At 36.9% G+C, this 25,466-nt stretch overlaps 1 pseudogene; it reads right to left on the bottom strand.

Annotated features, from left to right (window-relative positions):
- Window positions 1-24,844, bottom strand: part of LOC117708756 (putative glutathione-specific gamma-glutamylcyclotransferase 2) — a 31,608-nt pseudogene extending 6,764 nt beyond the window's left edge.
- Between the last annotated feature and the right edge of the window lie 622 nt (window positions 24,845-25,466).

Here is a 25,466-nt window from a genome sequence, read left to right as displayed (position 1 = left end):
TATTGTGTTTTCCATTTTTCATACTATTTTGTCCACATGATAATAAACATTATTATTACTCCTATTTTAGTGGTGTAACAACTGATGGACAAATGGAGCAGATGTCTCTAAAATTACTTGACTATTAAACAGAAATGAAGAAATATGACCCGTTTTTTCCTATCTCCTAGTTGTCAGCTTTTTCTTCTTTGAAATTACACCCAGCACACCTTGTAATGTATCTGTCACCTTCATGGGAAAATAAAATAATACTACCAGTGAATGGGTCATTATACTGGATAGTTGAAGATTTGCTGTTTAAGTTCTGGCATATTGAGTAGTTTAATTAAAAAGAAATCACATTGGGGTTCTTCTGAGGAGGCACTTATTCTTAAGAATAGCACTCATACTGTTTCTATCATGACAATGAGTACATCCTTAAATTTTGAATATTCACCCCCCCAGGAAGCTTTCCTCTTTACTTAGTTCTACTTCTGGCTTTGTAACAAATTAGCATGGGCCTCATTAGATTCCAGAAAAATGCCCTGTGGGAATTGTGGTAAGAGATGCTGTCAAATAGACTAAATTTTGTCATTTTTATTATCTAATAATACTGTTGTAGAATCTGCAGAGGGTCCTACCATTTGGTCATTTAAAACTAAATGATTGTGTGTCTCTTTGTTTCCCAGAATTACTGATACAAAAAGAAACTGGTCTCTTTTCTTGATGTAAATGTTAAAAGGCATCCTTACAGATTCACTCAGGGATCCTTCTCCCAGGTTCCCATGGACAAGTCCATCTGAAAACCTGAATCTGAGAGACAATAGAAAATAGAGAAATGAGCTGTTTGGAGACCTATGGACAAGCAAAGCCAGACCTTATGTAACTGTGCCTAAGGTAGACATCAGCTTCAGCCATTTATTCATAGTTACCACCCTACTCTTAACATTTAGACTTGCAATGGAAATATCTGAATGGCCTGACAGGTCAGTGGTTAACTTGTAGGAAAAACAAAACAAAACAAAACAACAAAAAACAAAACAAAAAACAAAAACAAAAACGAAAGTTCAATTCCATAGAGACAGTCTTGATACTATCAGACCCAAATAAATTATGCTAGTAAGGAAAACCGATGTCTCCCAGACATAATATAGCCATTACACTGATGAAATCACTACAGCTATAGTCATCTGCACAATACTTGTACATGATTTGGCCTGTCAATATTCCATCATAGACAGAGGAGAGGGCCATGAGGCTATATTATTTCTTGATCATCTATTGGTAATTAATAATTATGAGGAAAGGGAATTTCATTTTTTTCATTGGTTTGCCACTAATAAAATAATCTCACACCTATACTTGGGCAAAGAACTCTATTTAAACTCAGTGGGCCACACGCCAAAAAAATGGGACTTGTTGAGAGGGAGAAAAAAATGAGAGAGAAATAAAAAGATTTGAAAAATGCTGAAAATTTGTTATTTAGATATGTGAAGCTGTCTAACTATGTAAATAACAAAAATGTTAATTTGGAAAATAAACACAGAAAAGCAACTTTATTAACATTCAATGTTTATCTGTATAAAATGCCACAGGCTAGGTAGATTAAACCATCAAACAAATTACTCTATCATAATTTTGAAGGGTAAGCACTTGAACATGAGTTGTTGCTTGGACCATATATCCATCAAAAAAACAAAAACAAAAACAAAACACACACACCTCAGAAATGACTTTTCACTGTTGTTTCTGTTTTTCTAATGCTTCTGGAAACTAGTGGTCATTAGTGGTGTCTCTGGGAAGTGTCTTTTTATGATTTTCACCCTATAGGCATGTTTCCTTTAGCTTTCTAAGGGTACCAGGTATTAGATTGGAGTCTACACTAATCCAGTATGACTTATTTTCACAACTACTATAACAAGGATCTCGTGTCTCAATAAGGTCACATTTACACAAAGTAGAGGTTAGGACAGCAACATTTTATTTTAAGAGACATGTTTAGGACCTAACAATAACTAAGCAGGTAAATAAGACTAGTTAAGGGAGGGAACTTCAGGGCATTGAAAGATGTCCTATTGTTTAGAAAAAGTAGGTATGTTATTTGTTCAGTGGGAGATATTACAGGATAAAGGGAAGGTTATGATGCAATAGACGTTAAACAGCATAGCATTTTTGAAACTCAACTAAGGGAATTTAGATTTTCTGCAACATGCTGTATGGCATATTTCTGGGTTTTTTGTTTGTTTGTTTGTTTGTTTGTTTGTTTTTTGGTGGGTTTTTTTTTTTTTTTTTTTGGATCACACATCTGCTGTGTGGGAAAGATGGACGAAAGATAATTTAGCAGGTGAAGGATATTTCAGGAGCGGCTCTAATTCTAATCAAAATGGAAGTGGACCTCCCTTCTTTTAGACTTCAAGGGCCTTTATCTAATACTCCTCTATCCCCACTTCTGCCCCATCTGGCCAAAGGTTCTTTATTCTATTAACTGCATTCTATTAACATGCAACTTTTTTGTACCGCCTCACAGATAACCTGTTTTCCCAGATTCATTCTCTTTTGTCTGCTCACAATAACCTTAAAAATAACACATATTGTTATTAATTTAATCTCTCTGAACAGTTTCATATCCTTGTATTCTTCAGGAACCCAGTCGGCATCTTTTAAAAATAAACTTGACCATGAAACACGAATGGATCTACAGAGAACAATATCTTTGATGTGGATAACCATCAGTTTGCACTAAAATTTTACCTAAGCAGGCATACGATTGAAGTGAAGATTTTGTCTTCAGTGTTCAGAAGTTGCAAAATGGAGAATAGTCAAATGCACCTTGAGATCTAGAAAATATCAGTTTTCAAAAAATCCTAGAAGGAAAAGAGACACCACATTTGGAAATAATTTTTTTTTTCTGTTTACATGTGTGGAAACTGTACTTGGGGAATTCTGAAAGCTCAACCTAGCAAACATCTATGAGATGTTTGCTAAACTGAACTTGGAATAATGGCCACCTGTTTCATGGGATTCTCTCAAGTTCTCATGGCATCCCTTCCAGCATTGCACCACATGGAACCCACTCCCTGCATGAAGCACATGCTGTGGGCTAAGTCTCCCACTCCTGCCCCTGCACTGTGCTTGTGTGCTTGGTCTACACACTTCTTTAAGGATGTTTTCTTAAATCATATTGTTGGAAAAAGCCCCTCTACTTTGGTGGTAGCTCTTGGCTTCAATTAATACTTCCATTGATTTGATTAGTTCCAAATTTTCCTTGTCTCAAATTAAAGTGTTCTCAAATGCCTCAGCATTGCTGTGAGTTTTTGTTTTTTTTAAACTGGACATAGATGCATCTGACAACCCTTTCATTTATGAACTTCAGTTTTGTTTTTCATTTCTAAAAGAAAAAATATTTTCTAGAACATTTTTGAAGTGTTCATAGATATAAAGAAAAAAAAATTTTACACTTTGACATCAATTAAACAAAGCAATGCTTTCTTTTTTATAAGATCAACCCTCAAAACCCTGACCTTGCTTCAGTGTCCTAAGAAGTTCCTAATTGTTATTAGTGGAACAAGTGTAAATAGTATCAGCTCTATACAGACTTTAGACTTCCCTAATGTTTATTATGTAATGTGTACTTTAAGCATCAGCTCATTTAATAACCTTAACAACCTAAATTACTGTTTGAATTGTGTACACGGTGCTACTAAAGTGTGGAGAAGTAAAGAAATATGCTTGAGATCACACAGCTGGTAATTGAGAGAAATGGAAATCAAATGCTATCAGCATGGGTCCTAAGCCCATGTTCTTAGTTACTAGGTTAAGTTGGAAAGTCTCAAATGCTTAGTGTTCTGAAGAGCAAGTGCGGCAGAGTCAGTTTGTTTGGTTGTTTGTTTGGTTGGTTGGTTGTTTTGTTTTACTTTATAAATCTGAAATCACTTGTGAATTCACCCTGGAAGATTTCATCTACTAGCTTAGGAAGTGATTTGGTAGCTTAAAACATTGACAGCTGTGTATCTACTATAACTGGCTAGCTTTACTCATCAATTATGAAGCTCCCTGTGTAGCCACCTATATAACATGACTCATACTAGTCCTTGGGCTGTCAAAGTTAAAGAACAACATACAAATTATTGCTGACCTAGCCAAGATGTTTACATCATTTATTCCCAAAAAAGTTGATTCAGCTATATATTCAGCTTGGTTTCCCCATCATCAGTCTCTTGCAGTCAAACCTTGCCACCTCCTTAATCACACACCTCCCCACCCCTGGTTATAAAACGAGATATGGTGACAAGATGGGATGGCCTTGGTACAGAAAGGTATGTGTCTATTCTATGAATCTGATGTTTTGATGATCTGATTGCAAGAGCAGAAGACAGAAATCTCCAGCCCCAGTGGAATGGCAACTCTCTCAGAAACAAATGCAGACAAATGGAGATCCCCTGAGCTCCATCTTTGCTGCATTTTTCTTGGCTATCTTCTGAATTTCAGCTTCTGTAGTTGTAGCACTGGCTTTAAGTCAAGGTGAGTAGTCTCATCAACTGAAGTTTCTAGGCTATATAGTTATATTTGTATGTGAAGTATAATGCAGTTTTTTTCCACATATTGTTCTCTTGTACAATGTTCCTATGCCTTGTAGAAGGAAAATAATGAATGAATTAATATAGACATTGATGAAGCCTAAGGTTGAGCCCTACTGGAAAGTAAAAAATAAGAAAGTAATTTACAATATCATCACTCATGAACATCACAGTCTAACTGAGTTTAATATGTTTTTCTAAGTATGTGACTTGAGAGAGAGAGGACAAGCTTTTTCCATCAGTATGGAGTGTTCTTACCTATAAGACAAAGGTTATATCAAGTAGAATTGTACTACTAAACAAACGTGTTTTTCTCCAGGTTATGAAGTCCTCTTCAGAATCATTATGTCCTTATTCCTGAAGATAGTGCATTATGACAGGTAGGTTACACCTGTCCTACAAATGAAGAGAATGAGGGTTATAGGTAGAAGAGTCAGGTCTTCTATACAGAGTCAGATTCGAATTCTATGCTTCTTACTATTCTGTTCTCTGTCTGTATTAGAGGCTGTAATGACTGTAGGATAGTTCCCATGAGTCCATTTTTGTACCATTAAGGCAAAACTAACTTGTCATTTTCCAGAAAGGAATCTGAAAACAGATAATGTCACTGGGCTTAAGTCTTGTGGACCTTGGAAGGATTAATCTACAGCTCCATGGACAGAGTTCATTTCTCACAGTGTCTCATTAGGCACAACTATCAGTGCCTACAGCTGGAAGCTAACCTATCATCTACTCACACCTCCTGTTCATAGGTGACAGCCCTGCTGGCTGCTCTTTCCTACATCAGATGTCAGGTTCTTGGAGATAAAAAGTAACGCTTTGTGGGTTGTGTTGAACCAATATTTCCCGAGAACATTAGTACACATGTCTGGGTATGCTGGGTGCTTCGGAGAGGAGAATATAGATGATTTTTAAGAAAATCATGTTCATTACTGTTGTTCTTGTTGATTTCACTATTATGATTAAGTGTTTCATTTGATAGATAATAATCATTATCTTAGAATTCATCAGGAACATAATATTTCATCTTAAACAGTAAAAATAATTATTATACAATATTGACAATATCTACTAAAACTTCATATCCATTCAGGATTTTAAAATGTGTTCTCAACTTAAAATAAAGTATTTGTAGATGTAATGAAGCTGAGTTATTACAGGAGTACCAAAACATTTCAGTAAGCGACAGAACCTAGGGAGAAGCAAAGAAAGCATATTCTTTAGAGTCCCTTGAAAGCAGTGTGGTCATACTGTGATTGATTTTTGAACTCCAGCTTCAAGACTATAAATAAATGATTTTTTCTTTCTTTAGACCATTCAGATCATGGTAAAACTCTATGGCAGGGCTAGGACCTTAGTACAACTAAATGTGTTGCCTGTTCTTCCTACAGAGAGCAGTACAGGAATGTTTAACATAATTTATCTCCTTTTTTTTTTTTTTTTTCAGATCAAACCCAGAAAGTAGTTATTCTAACTCTTCTCTAGTAGATGTGGAAAAAGCATACTTAAAGGAAAGATACGACATGCCCAAGTCTTCAATTGACTGAATTTTCACCAAGCCATTAAATATTGTTTACAGTAAGCAATCACATAAGCTCAAGAATTGACGGTGGCCATCTATTTTTTTCTCTCCCATCTATGTATACCACATATACTACAAAGTACTTCATGAGGTCACAGGGCAGCACTTGAATTAGATAAAGTCAGATCCACTTTGGAAGACTGTCACACTAAGAAAGTTGTGTTGTCTCTGTGAATATCTACAGTATCTATCGTATAGTACTATAACAAATAAAGTGACTTATTGGGGTAGTTTCTATAACAAACTATATGGTAGCTATTACTATCCATATTATTGTTTAATCAAAATTGAGAGTATGCTGCCCATAGTAACTTTCTGGTATCCCAAAATTTTCCTCTTTGCATTCACTGTTTCATCTAAACAGTATTTGTTCCTCATTTACCAATGGTCTTCTCTTCAGTACATCCCTCCTTAGATCCCTAAGATGCCCTTAAGTTCCTCTTCCTTCTCTGAGGCAGGGTATTTAAACATACCTCTCTTAAATGACTTGTGCACATCCAATGTAATATTGGTGTCTTAGTTTGAATGAAAAGCCAGAGCATTATCTCCATAATTTTAAGGTAAAATATTCTCAAATCTTTTAATATTTAAACCTGGTGAACTTTTTTATATTAACAGACTCTAGAGAATCCCTCTCACACAGCTTCTAGAATCGTGTTCATTTATTCTCCCCATCTTCTTCTATCTCTTCTTAGACTTTTAATTAATTTTTATCTAGACTTTGTTTCTATGAGAAAACAGGGTTTGTATCACTAAGGCAGAGTATTCCAGCCCCTCCTCGAATCTTCCATTTCTGCAATTCTTCCTACTGATTATGAATGTTCCACAAATGGTTTGAATGCTTCTTCTGAGAAATATTTTCAAGTTTAATTTCCTCAGTGAAAGACATTAGTACTGGAACTCCGAATAGTGATTGCATCATAGAAACACCATTCTTATGAATGAATTTGAGTTTTGCTACCATAGGTATTAGTTACAAAAAGCGAGAACTGGGCTTCAGTTTCTTGGACTTACATGTTTTATAATGCATTCTACCATACTTTAACTATGTAAAATTCTTCACTAGATGTCAGTGCTGTATGATTGTACTACCAGCATCTAGAACCCAAAATGAAAAAAAAAAATTATTGCATTCTACCCAGCCTGATATTCTATTATATCAGATAACAGACTAAGACACTAAGACTTGATTTTGAGGAGACTTATCAAATGGTCCCATAAATATATTTGACTTTACCCTAATAGGAAATATTCAGATTAGTCAGTAAGAACAATTTGCAAATTTATTGCTGTTTTCTCTTTCAAATATTATTCTAAGATTTTTTTTTCCCCACGGATTAACTGGTCCAACCTTCACAGTAACCAGGAATCTTTTATTGCCCTTTTTTTGTAGTAGATAAATCTAAATCACTGATATCATAGAGCTAATGAAAGGCAGAACCAAAATTTTAACCCAAACTTAAACATAATGCCAAGATTCTGGGGAAACAAAACCTGTAGGTAGCTCATTTTGGTAAATTACGATACATGGAACATTCTCCAATCTTCTCACAATTGGCTATAATGAGGAACTATCACATCACCTGAAATAGTCAGTTGGACTTCAACATTAGTAGAATGATCAAAACTAAATCATCTGTCCTATGAATTATGAATAACTTAGTCCACTACATTTAAAGGGCCCAAGATGACAAGAAGATAATGTGAATGAAGAATAAACTATGCAAATTGTCAGCAAAATGTCTCCATTGACGAAGCTGCACATAACATAGAACTACTCTCATGAAACATATCTCTTTATTAAGGTAAAAAAAATAGAAAAAATATAGAACAAAAAGAAACTATACTACAAGAAAGCATGTAAACTTGACTTAAAAATATATGCAAAGTAGTTTACAGCAATGCTTGCACAACTCTGCAAATTTGTTAGGCATTATTCATTTGTACATTTAAATGTAAAAAATATTGTAAAACCATTGAAGTTTATAGCACATAAATTATACCTCAGTAGAGCTGTTAGAAGCAATAGGATGAAGACAATAAAGAAAGACAGTGACACTTCAATTGTTGGGAGCCTGAATATCTTATACACAAGCACATATAAGCCCAAGCTACAAGCCTGTAAGATTTGCAAAGATCAATGAGCTGAAGCTGAAGGTGGAAGTTAAATATTAGGTTACTATCGCACACAAATAAAATCTATAAAGATTTTTTTTTAGAAAAAAAAAACCTGTAGTTTAAGGCTAGCAAATAGCTAATTATGTATAAGTGCTTGCTGCCAATCCTGATAACCTGATTTTGATCTCTGGCACTTACACTGTGAGAAGAATGAGCAGACTCCTGTAAACTTTCCTCTGACCTGCACATGTACACTATGGCACAGGTGTGGCCACATAATCTCGTGTACTTGGATGCATAATAATAGCAGAAGACTGAAACAGATGCAAGAACCTACTGCCAAACATTGGACAGAGGACACTTATGAAAGAGTTGGGAAAAGTTTTAGAGGCCCTGGGGGGATTGGTACACCACAAGAAAAGGAACAGAATCAAGTAACCTGGAGCCCTGGAAGCTTTCAGAGACTGAGCCAACAATCAAAGAACTTACACGGGCTAGAATGAGACTCCTGGCACATATATAGCAGACATGCAGCCCAGTCTCTATGGCTACTTTTTCTGGTCTCAGTGGAAGAGGATGAACCTAATCTGGCAGATACGTGATGTGCCTGGGTGGGGGCGATACCCAAGGGGGCCCACCTTCTCAGAGAAAAGGGGGAAGGAGAAGAGGGGCGACTTCGTGAGGGAAGAACTGGGAAAAGGAGCCAGGTTTGGGATATACATAAATAAATAAATAAATAAATAAATAAATAAATAAATAAATAAACAAACAAAAAATAAGAAATATTTATTTTAAAAATAAAAATGTACAAATGAAAATTTTCACTCAGCAGTTTAATTATCTCACAATATAACAATGTGTAACTCTGTAATCTATGATCCTATGTTATCAGTTTTGAGGAAATCTAACTCATATGAAATGAAGGGACATTATAAATTTTTTCAAAACAATGACATCCATCATACAATCTTAAAATGGCATCACTTACAAGCACAAGTTCTACACAACATGAATTCCTTGAATAGTAAGGCTGATATCAACTTTCTGTAATACGCAGATCAAAAACTTGAGGCTTTGTGCTTTTCTAGTGTTTTCTTTGTTTCTTATACTAAATCAACTAGGCCCATGAAACCTCCAGGTATACAGAGCTACCTAGTATGTTGATGAAAGGATGGGGTTACCTGGGCGGTGGTGGCTCACACCTTTAATCCCAGCCCTTGGGAGGCAGAGGCAGGCGGATTTCTGAGTTCGAGGCCAGCCTGGTCTACAAAGTGAGTCCAGGACAGCCAGGACTACACAGAGAAACCCTGTCTCGAAAAACTAAAAAAAAAAAAAAAAAAAAAAAAAAAAAGGATGGGGTTATGACACAAAAATAACTGAATTTTCTCAAGCTTCAATCCTCAATAAAGCCACCCAGGCAAGTGGTCTTGGTGTATATAAGAAATGTGAGTGAGCCATTAGAGCAAGCCAATAAGCAGTATTTTCCATAATCTTTGCTCTAATTCCTGCCTCTGAATTCCTGCTTGACTTCCTACCCTGATTTTCCTCAATGATAGACTATGACCTGAGAGCTTATAAGATGCAATAAAACCATTCCTCCCTGAGTTAGTTTTGGTCATTGTCTTTATTATAGAGATATAAAGCAAAGTAAGACAATACCTCACCCTAAAATTGTGATACTTTAAGAGGTTGTAAGGACTTTAGAAAGTGTTATTAGGCTAGAGAAAGTAGTTCATTATAGGTGAGGTCCTGGTTGGTGCATTATACATGGTATTTCCTTTTCAAGGTGGGGTGAAGATGTTCTTTTCACAATATTCTGCTGCTTCCCTGTTCTTCTCCCCAAGTGCAAGCACACATGAGCTAAATCATCTGAAACACTGAACCAAAGTAAAGCCTACCTCCCTCAAGGTGTTCATGCTCATTCCTTTGACCACTGTGATGAAACTCAATACGTAAGAATTTGTGAAAGCCATTGAGTGATTGGGGGATCATCACTAAATCAATCTAAATTATGTTTTCTTGTGTTCAGAAGGCTTAAGCTCTGAGTTTATCAGGATGAAGAAGATGCTTTTAATCTTGGTTGTATTTTCTGTCATCAACCTTAGGTGAGTCAGAAAAATTCCGAGTTTTGGTTCTTTCATGTGTGAAATGGAAACCATCTTCATTTCTTTGAGAAAGTATGCTGAAGGAGATGTTCAGTGAAATTTACAGTGGAAAGCCCAGTAGGTACCCAGCACACAGAAGCTTCTCTAAGCTGTTATAGAGACAGTGGAATCTCCCTCATCAAGTTGAATGATGTGGATTTCATTTTAAATGCTTATTGTTGACTGTGTGCATGAAATACCTCTGAGGTGTCTTCAACCCTAGACCTATTATTGTGTCCTGTTTGTCATTTTATTGGTGTTGTTCTTCCGAAGTTGGGGACTGGGAAGCAGATTCTGTGGTATACAAACTGACTTAAGAATTCTTGGCAGGCAAAATTCAGACCCAGATTTGTAGTGAAAGAAATGTGACCCTAAATAGACAGTCTGGGGACTCTTTTTTCTATATTAAACTATTAATTTTTCATAAACAAAAAGCAGAAATGCCAGTTAAAAACAATTGAATTCCAGAGCTGGGTTAAAATAAAATTTAGACAGTTCTTTGTTCATTCTTGGCCACTTTCATCAAGTGACTTCTTTTTAGAGCAAGGATAAACCCCCTCATTTCTCAGGGAAAAAAAATGGGAAGAAAGAAGAAAGAAAGAAAGAAAGAAAGAAAGAAAGGAAGAAAGAAAGAAAGAAAGAAAGAAAGAAAGACAGAAAGAGAGGAAGGAAGAAAGGAAGGAAGGGAGGGAGGGAGGGAGGAAGGAAGGAAGGAAGGAAGGAAGGAAGGAAGGAAGGAAGGAAGGAGAATACAGGGCAGGAAAGACAGTTTCTAGTGTCAAATTGGAAGAGGACATGGAAATATAAGTTCTGCCCTGGCAGCTACTGAGAATATTGCTTGTCACCTTTTTGAAAGGTGAACAGGTAAGTATTGATGTTCTCTCTGCTTAGTCATTCTCTGTCTTCCTTGTGTGGAGATAGAACAAGCAATGGGGATCTGACAGGTCTTTGAGAGGCAGATGAGAAGATCTGGTTGGATTAGCAGACCTGCGATGGTGATTTGGACTGGTGTTGCATGTAGATTTACAAAGCTTTTCCCAGGACTGTGGCTGCAGTACCAGCCCACGCCCAGCTCTCTTCAGTTTCACTCAGCTTAGATGAATTGGTGCTACCAGCACTGACCCAACTTCTCTTTCCTACCCACCTCTGTTGTGGAAGTCAAGCCCCTCCACCAGGCAACTCCTGAGACCCTTTCTTTGGGAGGGGTCACATTGCCAGCCACACCTGAGACCACTGAATCCACCGATAAAGGACATATACTTAGCTTGTCACTTTACAGCTTACCTTTTGTGGCACAATTGCTGGAAGCAGATACCACCTGCTTGGAAATATTTACCTTTACCAAATTACCATCTCTGTCTCTCTCCGTTGGCCTCAAACTCAGTAGCTATTTCAATCAACCCCTCCCAAACATCTCTGGAAACCCACCCACAGTGGAGCTGCAGGCTGAGGCTGCCCTGAGATCTTACGTGAATACTCTTTTCTACATCTCTTTTTTCTCTTGGGACCTGGAAGTCCCATTTATACCTTCCACCAAACAATCAGCTCTTGGCTTTTTTTTTTTAATTAATAAATCTAGAACCAATAGGGAACTAGACTATAGTATTAGTACTTCCCCTTACAGTCTGTATCAATAAATATTGCCTCCTATAGACTAGTTTTGGTCCAAACAATATCCCTACCAAGAGTTCTCTGATTTTCAGCCAAAAGTAAACCTGAAGGGTAAAGACTGAGAAACATGTAAAGTAAACATCTGGGCCTTGGGAGAATCTTGCAAGTGAAGTTTCCCAAAGTATACTCTTAATCATTTCAGAATGTAATCTCTTTTCTCTTGGGTGGACTAAACATGGGCAGAGCACTTGGGAAGGTATGGCCTATGCCACCATTGTAACATCACCTCCTTCCTTGTCAATAGACTAATATTTAACAATGCTTCCTGAGTATAATGGTGGTATAGCATACATATCAGCCCATGAAAGTCTTCATGGAGGAGGACAGAAATGGGAGATACTTTAATGATTTACGTTAGGGCTACACTCTGAGAACGGGTCTCACATTATTTCCAGGCCAAGCATGATCTTCTATAACTTCCTGTAGCTACTATATGATGGAGGTGCCGTTTGACAAATGATGACAGAGTAATTTTCAGGACCCACTCATATTCTTTCTAAAACCCGAAAAAGAGGTAGGTCCTGGAGGTCATGCTGCACCTTTTCAAGATATTTTTTCTCATCAAGTCCTGGGTTAAAAGCCAATCATTCAAAGACACTCATAGTTCATGGACCACCTGTCATATAAAATCCCATGATTTAAAGACATGATTAATTTACTTTCAACTTTCTAGGCAAAAGAGGATTGCGAAAGTAGTATTTTGGGAAGCGACATATCTAGCCATTTTCTATCTGTCAATCTTAGGGACCTGGCCTACCTTGCATCTTCCCACTTTGCAGTGGCATGACTGTTTCCTTTCCCACGTGATGGCAATGCCAGCCATGTTCACACACTTCAAGTAAGACACCTAAACTCTAAGTCATGACAAAACATTGAACTCAGAACCTAGGAAAAGCTTTTCTTCTGTATTATAACTTTCCATAAATTCCCTCCTTTTGACATACATTTTCTGTACTCTAAAATGTCATCTAATGATCTGAGACTTTTCCTTTGAGGAGAGCTTCTCATAGTTTTTGAAAAAATTGTGGCTCTTAGCCTGGATTGTCAAGTGCAGACCGTGAGATAGGGATTGGGTATATATACTATTGTGTTGTTTGAGTATATTCGTAAATAATAGTAGGAAAGCATAGATGTGAAACTGGGTAAAGTGGGTAGTCATCAAAATGTGAAAATTCAAGGATATAATTATAAAATTTATGGAGCTGGTTTAGAGCATAGACTACAGTCATCTCATGAAGTGGCAATAGATCGGGGATACTTGTATATATTTTCTTGCTAATGTTTGTGAAGAGGGTTCATTTCTAACCAGCATATGTGGGAACAGAAGGTTCAATACAGAAAGATCTGAGGTAGCTTCTAGTCAGGCCAGAGGAATGGGGTGAGAGGCTTGCTGCGTATCTACACCTTCTCCTGTATCCTGCTTCTCACCTCCTCCTGTATCTTGCCTCTAAGTATTAGGCATTTGATCTACAGAGTAAGAAGCTATTGAAGTAATGAAAGGAGAACCTATCACATACATAAATTATTAGCACAATGAGTTCTGTAGATTAAACTCCTTAAAATACTAGACATTATTGTTACTCTTAAATAAAAGCACTGGATTTGTGAAGGTGCTTACAAATCCTGGTATATGCAGTAATACATTTAGAGAAATGAGATTGTTTGGCCATAAATTATATGTGACTGTCCCAAGAGTGAGGTCTAAGGCTTCTGAGATCAATTTGCTTTTCTCTTCCCCAAAGGAGAGTTTTTTTTGAGATTATCATCAATTTAGATGGAGCTTCTTTAGGACAGGATCATCTCAATACTATTTAGAAAGGAAAAGAGGCTGAAGGCAAGTTGAAGGTGTATAAATAAGTTCTTGAGAGATTTTGCACATATTTACAAGACTTTCTGGTTCACAATTTCTTTTCTCTTTGTAACTGTGATGTAGTTAATATATTTGTTTGTACACATGTACATGCGATGTGTGCATATCCATCCATGTGTGCGTACATGTGTATATGAGTGTGTGTGCTAGAACATGTATACAGAGGGCAGAAGACAATCTAATGTCAGTCCTTGCCATTCACCTTATTTGAGACACACTACATTTGCAGTTTGCTGCTGTATAGGGGAGTAGCTAGCCTGTGAGATTCCAGGGACTGCCCTGACTCCTCTTTCTATTTCCCTGTACAAGCCCTGGGGTTTCAGATGTCTGCTAGTTTCCCAAGCCTTACATGGGTTCTGCAGATCAAACTCAAGGCTTTACACTTGTGTAACAACCACCATTACTGCTCAACTGTCTCCATAAACCTAAGCCTGATTTATTTAAATATTATTTACATGCAATAAAATTTTTCTTTCTAAGTGTACAATTTGGCGTTTTTTTTTTTCCCCCCCAAATAAAAGTCATACAAAAATCACTGCCTGACTTAAGGTATAATATTCTCATCATACACAGAAGTTCCCTGAGACACATCTTAATTCAGTTCCCTCCTTTTTCCCTGGTGCCAGACAACTATTGATCTCACTTCTGTTCCCATACTTTCTTCTTTTGCAGAATCGTATATAAACAGGATCTTACAGTGTGTAGCTTTTTGTATCTAACTTGTTTTCACTTAGCATAATGCTTTGTTCATTCATGTTTCTGCCTGTATTCATCCTTTGTTCATTTTTTTTTTGTTGTTGTGGAAAAGCAAGCTATTGTGTGGATGCATGATAATGTGTTTATCCATTCAGCAGTTGATGGACATTTGGGTTATTTCCAGTTTGGGATAATTATGAATAAAGACACTATAATCAATCCTGTTCATGGCTCTGTATGAACATGTGGTTTTACATTTCTTTTGGATAAATACTTATGTGAGATTTTTAAATTATATAATGACATTGGCTGTCATGGGCCACCCCTCAAAATAAAGTTTTTATGTTAGTGCCTTAAAATATGAATATAGTGGATGTATTTTGAAAGGTACGTGTTAGAGACATGCTAGAGATACACATCAAAAATAAAAAAACATCTTGAAATTCTACTCTCTAAAATTGTAAGAAAACAACTGTTACGATAAATTATGAAGCCATGTTATGCCAGCCCCAGCAAGTAATACAGGTAGCAAATATACATTATTATTATTTTTCTTTTTTATTGAATATTTTATTTACATTTCAGATTTTATCCCCTTACTTAATTTCCTGCTCCCCCAGGAAACACCTATCCCATCCCCTCACCTCCTGCTTCTATGAGGATGTACCCCCACATACTCCCCCACTCCAACATTACCACCCTCGAATTCCCCCACACTCAGCGTCCAGGCTTCATGGGACCAAAGATCTTCTCTCCCACCTATGCCTGACAAGGCAATCCTCCCCTACATATACAGTTGGAGTGATGAGTCTCTCCCTGTGTGCTCCCAGGCTTGTGGTTTAGACCCTGGGACCTCTGGTTAGTTGGTATTGTTGCTTTCCTCATGGGGCCACAAACACTTTCAGCTCCTTCAGTCTTCTCTCTAACTCCTCCATTGGGAACTCCTTGATCAGATCAATGGTTAGCTATAAGCACCCTCCTCTGAATATGCCAGACTCTGGAAGACCTCTAAGAAGACAGCTATATCAGGCTCCTGTCAGCATGCACTTCCTGACATCCACATCAGAGTCTATTTTTGGTGACTGCCATGGGATGGATACCTAGGTGGAATGGTCTCTAGACAGCCCCTCCTTCAGTTTCTGTCCCATGCTTTGTCTCCATATTTGCTCCCTTGAGTATTTTGTTATTCCTTCTATGTAGGACCAAGGCACCAACACTTGGTCTTCATTCCTCATGAGCTTCATGTGGTCTGTGAGTTGAATCTTGGCTATTTCAAGCTTTTGGGCTAATATCCACTTATCAGTGAGTAAATACCATGTGTGTTCTTTTGTGATTGGGTTACCTCACTCAGGATGATAATTTCCAGTTCCATCCATTTGCCTAATAATTTCTCAAATTCATTGTTTTTAATAGCTGAGTAATACTCCACTGTGTAAATGTACCACATTTTTTGTATAAATTTCTTGTTGAAGGACATCGGGGTTCTTTCCAGCTTCTGGCTATTATAAATAAGAATGCTATTAAAATAGTGGAGCATGTGTCCTTGTTATATGTTGGAGCATCTTCTGGGTATATGCCCAGGAGTGGTATAGCTGGGTCCTCAGGGAATACTATGTCCAATTTTTTGAGGAACCACCAGACAGATTTCGAGAGTGGTTGTACCAGCTTGCAATCCCACCAACAATGGAGGAGTGTTCCTCTGGCTCCACATCCTCTTCAGCATCTACTATCACCTGAGTTTTTGATCTTAGCCATTCTGATTGGTGTGAGGTGGTATCTTAGGGCTAATTTGATTTGCATTTCCCTGATGACTAAGGATGTTGAACATTTCTTAAGGTGCTTGTCGGCCATTTGAGATTCCTCAGTTGAGAATTCTTTGTTTAGTTCTGTCCCAGTTTTTAGTAGGGTTATTTGGTTGTCTGGAGTATACTTTCTTGAGTTCTTTGTATATCTTGGATATTATCCCTCTATTGGATGTAGGATTGGTAATGATATTTTCTCAATCTGTTGGTTGCCATTTTGTCCTATTGATAGTGTCCTTTGCCTTGCAGAAGCTTTACAATTTGATGAGGTTCCATTTGTCAATTCTTGATCTTAGAACATAAGCCATTGGTGTTCTGTTCAGGAATTTTCCCCTGTGCCTATGTATTCGAGGGTCTTCCCTACCTTCTTTTCTATTAGTTTCAGTGTAACTAGTTTCATGTGAAGGACCTTTATCCATTTGGACTTGAGCTTTGTACAAGGGGATAAGAATGGATTGATTTTCATTCTTCTACATGCTGACCTCCAGTTGAGCCAGCACCATTTGTTGAAAATGCTGCCCTTTTTCCTCTGGATGGTTTTAGATTCTTTGTCAAAGATCAAGTGATCATAGGTGTGTGGGTTCATTTCTGGATCTTCAATTCTATTCCATTGATCTTCCTGCCTGTCTCTGTACCAATACCATGCAGTTTTTATCACTATTGCTCTGTAGAAGTTTGAGGTCAGGAATGGTGATTTCCCCAGAAGTTCTCACTATCCTGGGTTTTTTTGTTATTTCAAATGAAATTGCAAATTGCTCTTTCTATCTTTATGAAGAATTGATTTGAAATTTTGATGGGGATTGCATTGAATCTATAGATTGCTTTTGGCAAGATGGCCATTTTTACTAAATTAATCCTGCCAATCCACGAGCATGGAAGATCTTTGTATCATCTGAGATCTTCTTAGATTTTTTTCTTCAGAGACTTAAAGTTCTTGTCATAGAGATCTTTCACTTCTTGGTTAGATTCACTCCAAGATATTTTACACTATTTGTAGCTATTGTGAAGGCTCTCATTTCCCTAATTTCTTTCTCAGCCTGTTTATCCTTTGAGTAGAGGAAGGCTACTGATTTGTTTGAGTTGATTTTTTATCCAGGCACTTTGCTGAAGTTGTTTATCTGGTTTAGAAGTTCTTTAGTGGAAGTTTTGGGGTCACTTAAGTATACTATCATATCATCTGCAAATAGTAAAATTTTGACTTCTTCCTTTTCTATTTGTACCCCTTTGACTTTCTTTTGTTGTCTAAATGTTCTCCCTAGAACTTCCAGTACTATATTGAATAGGTAGGGTGAGAGTGGGCAGCCTTGTCTAATCCCTGATCTTAGTGGGATTGCTTCAAGTTTCTCTCTACTTAGTTTGATGTTGGCTACTGGCTTGCTGTATATTGCTTTTACTATGTTTAGGTATGGACCTTGAATTCCTGATCTTTCCAAGACTTTTAACATGAGGGATTTTGAATTTTGTCAAATGCTTTCTCAGCATCTAGTAAGATGATCATGTGGGTTTTTTTCTGAGTTTGTTTACATACTGGATTACATTGATGTATTTCCAAATATTGAACCATCCCTGCATTCCTGGGATAAAGCCTACTTAATCATGGTGGATGATTGTTTTGATGTGTTCTTGGATTCAGTTTGCCAGAATTTTATTGAATATTTTGCATCAATATTCATAAGAGAGATTGGTCTGAAGTTCTCTTTCTTTGTTAGGCCTTTGTGAGGTTTAGGTATGAGTGTGATTGTAGCTTCATAGAATGAATTGGGTAGTGTTCCTTCTGTTTTTATTCTGCGGAATAGTTTAAAGAGAATTGATATTAAGTCTTCTTTGAAAGTCTGATATAATTCTGCACTAAAACCATCTGGTCCCAGACATTTTTTTGGTGGGGAGACTTTTAATAACTGTTTCTATTTCTTGAGGGGTTATGGGACTGTTTAGATGGTTTATCTCCTCCTGATTTAATTTTGGTACCTTGTATCTGTCTAGAAAATTGTACATTTCATCCAGATTTTCCAATTTTGTTGAGTATAGCCCTTTTTAGTAGGATCTGTTGATTTTATTTAATTTCCTCAGTTTCTGTTGTTATGTCTCCCTTTTCAGTTCTGATTTTATTAATTTGGATACCGTCTCTGTGCCCTTTGGTTAGTCTGGCTAAGGGTTTATCTATCTTGTTGATATTCTCAAAGAACCACCTCCTGGTTTTGTTGAATTTTTGTATAATTCTTTCTCTTTCTACTTGGTTGATTTCAGCCCTGTGTTTGATTATTTTCTGCTGTCTACTCCTCTTGGGTGTATTTGCTTCTTTTTGCTCTAAAGCTTTCAGGTGTGCTGTCAAGCTGTTAGTGTATGCTCTCTCCAGATTTTTTTTTTTTTTTTTTTTTTTTTTTTTTTTTTTTTTGTAGGCAGGTAGAGTTATGTGTTTTCCTATTAGCACTGCTTTTATGGAGTCCCACAAGTTTTGTTATGCTGTTTCCTAATTTTCATTAAATTCTAACATGTCTTCAATTTCTTTCTTTATTTCGTTTTTGACCAAGTCATCATTGACCAGAGCATCGCTAAGTTTCAACCTGTATGTGAGCTTTGCATTGTTTTTGTCATTATTAAAGATCAACCTTACTCCATGGTGATCTGGTAGGGTACAAGGGATTATTTCAATCTTTTTATATCTGTTGAGGCCTGTTTTGTGATCAATTATATGGTCTATTTTGGAGAAGGTACCATGAGGTGCTGAGAAAAAAAGGTATATTCTTTGGTTTTAGTATGAAATGTTCTATAGATGTCAGTTAAATCCATTATGTATAACTTCTGTTAGTTTCATTGTGTCTCTGTTTAGTTTCTGTGTCCATGATCTGTCTATTGCTGAGAGTATGGTGTTGAAATCCCCCACTATTATTGTGTGAGGTGTAATGTATGCTTTGAGCTTTAGTAAGGTTTCTTTTATGTATGTGGTTGCCCTTGCATTTGGGGCATAGATGTTCAGAATTGAGAGTTCATCTTGGTAGATTTTTTTCTTTGATGAGTATGAAGTGTCCTTCTTTATTTTTTTTTATTACTTTTGGTTGAAAGACAATTTTATTTGATATTAGAATGGCTACTCCTGCTTGTTTCTTGGGACCATTTGCTTGGAAGATTGTTTTTCATTCTTTTACTCTGAGGTAGTGTCTATCTTTTTCACAGAGGTATGTTTCTTGTATGCAGCAAAATCCTGGGTCCTGTTTATGTATCCAGTCTGATAGTCTACATCTTTTTATTGGAAATTGAGTCCATTGATATTAAGATATATTAAAGAAAATGATTGTTACTTCCTGTTATTTTTGTTATTAGTGGTAGAATTATGTTTGTGTAACTATCTTCTTTTGGGATTTTTGGAAGATTACTTTCTTGCCTCTTCTAGGTTGTAGTTTCCCTCCTGTGTTGGAGTTTTCCATCTTTGAAGTGCTGGATTTATAGGAAGATATTGTGTAAATTTGGTTTTGTCATGGAACATCTTGGTTTCTCCATCAATAGTGATTGAGAGTTTTGCTGGGTATAGTAGTCTGGGCTGGCATTTGTGTTGTCTTAGGGTCTGTATGATATCAGTCCAGGATCTTCTGGCTTCTGTAGTCTCTGGCGAGAAGTCTGGTGTAATTCTTATAGGCCTGCCTTGACTTTTTCCCTTACTGCTTTTAGTATTTTTTTCTTTGTTTTGTACATTTGATATTTTGATTATTATGTAACAGGAGGCATTTTTTTCAGGTCTAGTCTATTTGGAGTTCTCTAGGCTTCTTGGATGTTCATGGACATCTCTTTTTTAGGTTAGGGAAGTTTTTCTCTATAATTTTGTTATACATATTTACTGGCCCTTGATGTTGGGAATCTTCACCCTCATCTATACTTATTATCCTTAGGTTTGGCCTTCTCATTGTGTCCTGGATTTCCTGGATGTTTGGAGTTAGGAGCTTTTTGCATTTTGCATTTTCTTTGACAGTTGTGTCAATGTTTTCCATGGTATCTTCTACACATGAGATTCTCTCTTCTATCTCTTGTATTCTGTTGGTGATGCTTGCGTCTATGACTCCTGATCTTTTCCCTAGGTTTTCTATCTCCAGGGTAGTCTCCCTTTGAGATTTCTTTATTGTTTCTACTTCCATTTTTAGATTCTGGACAGTTTTGTTTAATTCCTTCACCTGTTTCTTTGTGTTTTCTTGCAATTCTTTAAGGGATTTTTGTGTTTCCTCTTTAAGGGCTTCTACCTGTTTACCTGTGTTCTCCTCAAATTCTTTGAGAGTGTTATTTATGTCCTTCTTAAAGTCCTCTGTCATCATCATGAGAAGTAATTTTAATTCTGAATCCTGCTTTTCTGGTGTGATGGAGTGTTCAGGGCTTGGTATGGTGGGAGAACTGGGTTCTGATGATGTCAAATAAGTTTAGTTTCTGTTGCTTATGTTCTTGTGCTTGCCTTTCACCATCTGGTTAACTCTAGTCCTACCTGCACTCACTGTTTCTGTCTGACTGGAGCCTTTCTTTCCAGTTATCTTACTTGTGTCAGAACTCCTCAGGGTCCAGATGTCTCTGTGATCCAGTGATTTTGAGCTCCAGCTGCTCTGAATGCAGTACCTCCTCTAGGATGTCTCCAGATATGGTGTCTTCATGGGAGCAGACCAGCTAGGTGTCTACCCCAGCCACAAAGACCAAGCAAGGGCTGGAAGGGGAGTGGTATTCTGCAGGCATGGGGTTTGGGTGCCTGGTGGGCCCTGTGCACCCCCCTGCTCCCAGTTGTAGCTCTGGGATGTAGGGTAGTGCAAGAGTCTTCTTACCTGTTGCTCTGAGTACAGTGACTCCTCTAGGATGTCTCAGGATATGTTGTATTCACAGGAGCAGACCAGCTAGGTGTCTGCCCCAGCCATAAAGACCAAGCGAGGGGCAGAAGAGGAGTGTCACATTATACTTTTTGATGAACTAACAAATGTTTTTCGAACTATCTCCACTGTTGTATACTACTACCTAGAATCTGAGACTCTCACCTTAATTTTGGTAATAATAATAACACTGGGATATATGTAGTGTTTATTTAATTTTAATTCCTGTGTATGAGCATTTTGATTATCTGTATGGTATATACATAAAGTGACAATAGAAGTCAAAAAAGAGTGTTGGATCCTTTAGAACTGAAATAACCAATGGTCATAGGCTATCCTGTGGGTCCTGAGAATCAAATCCAGGTCCTCTGCAAGAGCAACAATGCTCTTAACCACTGAGGAATCTCTTCAACCTGACTTCACATTATAGTTCATATTCCTTTAATGCAGAAGTTCCTAACCTTCCTAATAATGGCAAATTTAATACATGTACTGATGTTGAGGTGAGCCTAACCATAAAATTATTTTTTGCTACTGCATTTTGTTTAATTGTAAAGTAAATAATCTGATCCTCAGGATATCTGATATATGACCTCCATGAAAAGGTTGATTGATACCCAAAGGGGTCATGACCCATGACATCTACTCTAATGACTCTAATGATGAACATTTATTCATATTTATTTGTTACTATATCTTTGATAAAAATATTAGCTGAATTGTTTCCCTCATTTTAAAATTGTTTTATAATTCCTGCTCTGGGAGTTTTAGATACAAAATCCTCATCAGATATATCTGCATTTATCCCTGCTGTGGCTTCCATCATTTTTGAAGTCATTAGTTTCCAAGAAGTTTACCATAATGTTTTTGTATCATGTATTGAATCTTATTTTAAAAATCTATTTCAATATTCCAATGGAGTTTTGCTCTGCTATTCTACATACTGATTTGGAGAAGGTGTATTCTTTTTTTCTGAAGGTATAAAGTTGTTAACATCAACCAAGATCTGGAGTTGTATGGAATCTGAATGCCCCTGGACAATGAAAAAATAAAATAATAATTTTTAAAAAAGAACTCCTTTTGACTAATGTGCCTAAAGCCACAATCTCCTACAGAATGGTTGGCTAAAATTGTGGTATCTATTATATAAATTAAATTGCTTCAGAGAGGCAGAGAGAGAGAGAGAGAGAGAGAGAGAGAGAGAGAGAGAGAGAGGAAATATAACAAATTCTTTAACCACCAACACTACATAGATTTGAAAATGAATTGGAAATCAAGTGTAATTTGATCTCAGGTACAATGAATGAAGGGGATGCAGTGGGAGAAAATTCAAAGGTCACCTTTGGATACAACATTATAAATTTCAGTGTTTATTTTGTAATTATTGAAGACCAGTAATAGGATATATCTGAACTGAATTTGAGAGTTCATTCTAGCTTCAGCATGAAGAAGTCAAAAGGGAGTGAGGTAGGTCTGTGAATGGTAAGATATAATTGCTGGCTGAGAAGAACATAGCATTAAAGAGAATGTGCAAAACAGATGAAGTATTTTTAAGTTCTCTTAGCATTTTGGCACTCTCTGAGTGTCCCACATTTTTGTTTTTGATTTTGTTTTTGTTTTAAACACAATTTTTATTATGTTTCCACCAGTTGTAATTATCAGAAAGCCTATCTTTTTTCAGTTTTATTATGAGATTAAATGTCATTAACATTTGTAGATTGATTTATATAGCTATATATAGTTTTTCTTTGTATCCTAAAAAGAAAACAGCACAGCACACTATAATTGCAAGGAACAATTCACATTTAAAAAAAAAACAATTTCTTTTGATCTCAGTTTTAGTTTTCTTTAGTCCCAAATAACAAGGAAATTAACAATCAATGTTGGAAGCTTACCTATTACCATATCTAATAACATTATTTTAAACTTATATACAATAAACCATGGTTACTCTAATAGAAACAGGAAGTTAATTGAGACCTGTATTTCTAATTAACAAATGTTCAAATGTCATATAATTAGGAAATCACTTGTACAACTTGAACTCTTTCTTTCCCTTTATGCAAATATACTGAATATGTTTTTAGATCACTTGCAAATACAATGGAAATTTAGATGATACTTAAATTACATTAAGTAGTAAGCTCCTTAAGTAAGAATGTCTAAAACATACTTCTGCTTTGTATTGATATTATTCTCTGAAGACCAAAAGTCTGCCTGTTTGGGGGAGTTGGTAACTGTGTGCCACTTAGGTTCAAATTTTCTTCCAAGCTTTCCTTTACTAAATTTTCCAAAGACAAGAGAAGCTCCTCTGCATCCTCTAGCATAAGTTTCTTAATAGAATCTGCAATTTCCAAAAGATATTCAGTATTTCTTCTATTTGGACACACCACATTAAAAATTTGTTCAGCAGTGTTTTCCAGAGGTGCAGGTCCAAGATAATTAGGATTTCCACATGTTCCGGTGTAGAGCAAAACACTGAGTAGATTTTTTTTTTTTTTTACCAATAATTTTATTCGTTTACATTTCAAATGATACCTTCCCAGTTTCTCATCCACAACCCCCCATTTCATCCTCCCCCCTTCCCCTTTGCCTCTATGAAGGTGCTCCTCTACTCCACTCACCTACTTCCTCCTCACTGCTCTAGCATTCCCCTATGCTGGAGCATCAAGCCTCCACAGGACAGAGGGCCTCCCCACCCACGGATGTCAGATAAGGCTATCCTCTGCAACAGATTTATCTGGAGCCATAGATCCCATCATGTATATTCTTTGGTTGGTGGTTTAGTCCCTGGGAGCTCCCAGGGAATCTAGTTAATTGAAATTGTTCTTCCTATGGGGTTGCAATCCCCTTCAGTTCTTTCTTCCCCTAGCTCTTCCATTGGGGTCCCTGCTGCTAAGTCCTATTGTTAGCTGTATCTGCATCCTTATTAGTCAGCTGCTGACAGAACCTTTCAGGGAACAGTCCTACCAGGGTCCTGTCAGCAAGCACTTCTTGGCATCAGTAATAGTGTCTGGGTTCGGTGGCTGCAGGTGAGATGGACCCCTAAGTTGGGCAGTCATTGGATGGCTTCTCCTACAGTCTCTGTTCCATTTTTTTTTTTTTTTTTTTTTTTTTTTTTTTGAGATGAGTGGATGACCCTATCTCTCAACTGTGGCAGCACCTATCTACTAGGAGTGGTTCCTACAGGTTCTATTACCCCTGTGTTGGTTATTTTGGCTAAAGTCTTGTTTCCCTGAAGTCTGGAACTTTTTAATGGCTACCCTCAGATTTGTTCTGGAATCTTTCTGATGAAAAATAATTGTCGTAGGTCTTGTAACCTCCTTTCTCTCTGAAGTCAAGGTATGTTTTATGTCCTCTTCTTTTCCTACAGGAAGTTTATAAGCAACATTCCATACACTGCCCTCAGGATATTCAGCAAGGCTCACAACTCTTCCAGGCTTGTGGAAACCCTGCAGTAGTTAGTGCTGCCTTGCCAGAAGTACTGGCTGTAGTTTGTGACGTAACTAACCAGCTTGTTCTGGTAGGGAAAGTCCATCTTCCAGATGAGGAATAAACAAACACCCACATCTTTCTGGATCCTGATCTGCATCCAGGCTTTGGAACAGAACTGCTCACTTAGTATCCCTTATTCCCTATGTTTTAACAAATAATTGTTACTACTATTATTACTCGACTTTATTGAATCCTTCTTTCATAATTTATTTACTCCTTACAGAAACCGTCTGAATAGAGATGAAATTGCCCCAACTTAAATGCTATAAAAACCAATAAGTAGGGATGCCATCACATATGTCCCAGAAAACAAAATTCTGTTCTCTCTCTCTCTCTCTCTCTCTCTCTCTCTCTCTCTCTCTCTCTCACACACACACACACACACACACACACACACACCAGGAAAAACATCTATCTTCACATGACATTCATTTGAATTAATTAAGTAAAATTCTACTCAGTACCCAATGGAAACTTTTTTACAATAAAACATATTTTGGAGCAAAAACTAAAGTTTAATGATTTGAGAAAATACAAAATAATTCCATGTGTTCTACCTTACTATTATGAAACAACATTTTAAATTGGCAGCAAACAACTCTGTAGTAAGTACATAAACATATAATAACTAAACATCTTATTATGGAAAATGAATAAGGCAAAAAAATAAGAAAAAATAAAATTATTTCTTGTCCAC

Source organism: Arvicanthis niloticus, chromosome 5, assembly GCF_011762505.2.
Source record: "Arvicanthis niloticus isolate mArvNil1 chromosome 5, mArvNil1.pat.X, whole genome shotgun sequence".
NCBI classification, from domain to species: domain Eukaryota; kingdom Metazoa; phylum Chordata; class Mammalia; order Rodentia; family Muridae; genus Arvicanthis; species Arvicanthis niloticus.
The sequence above is the reverse complement of the archived record's forward strand: the minus strand, read 5'-3'. Positions and strand labels throughout refer to the sequence as shown.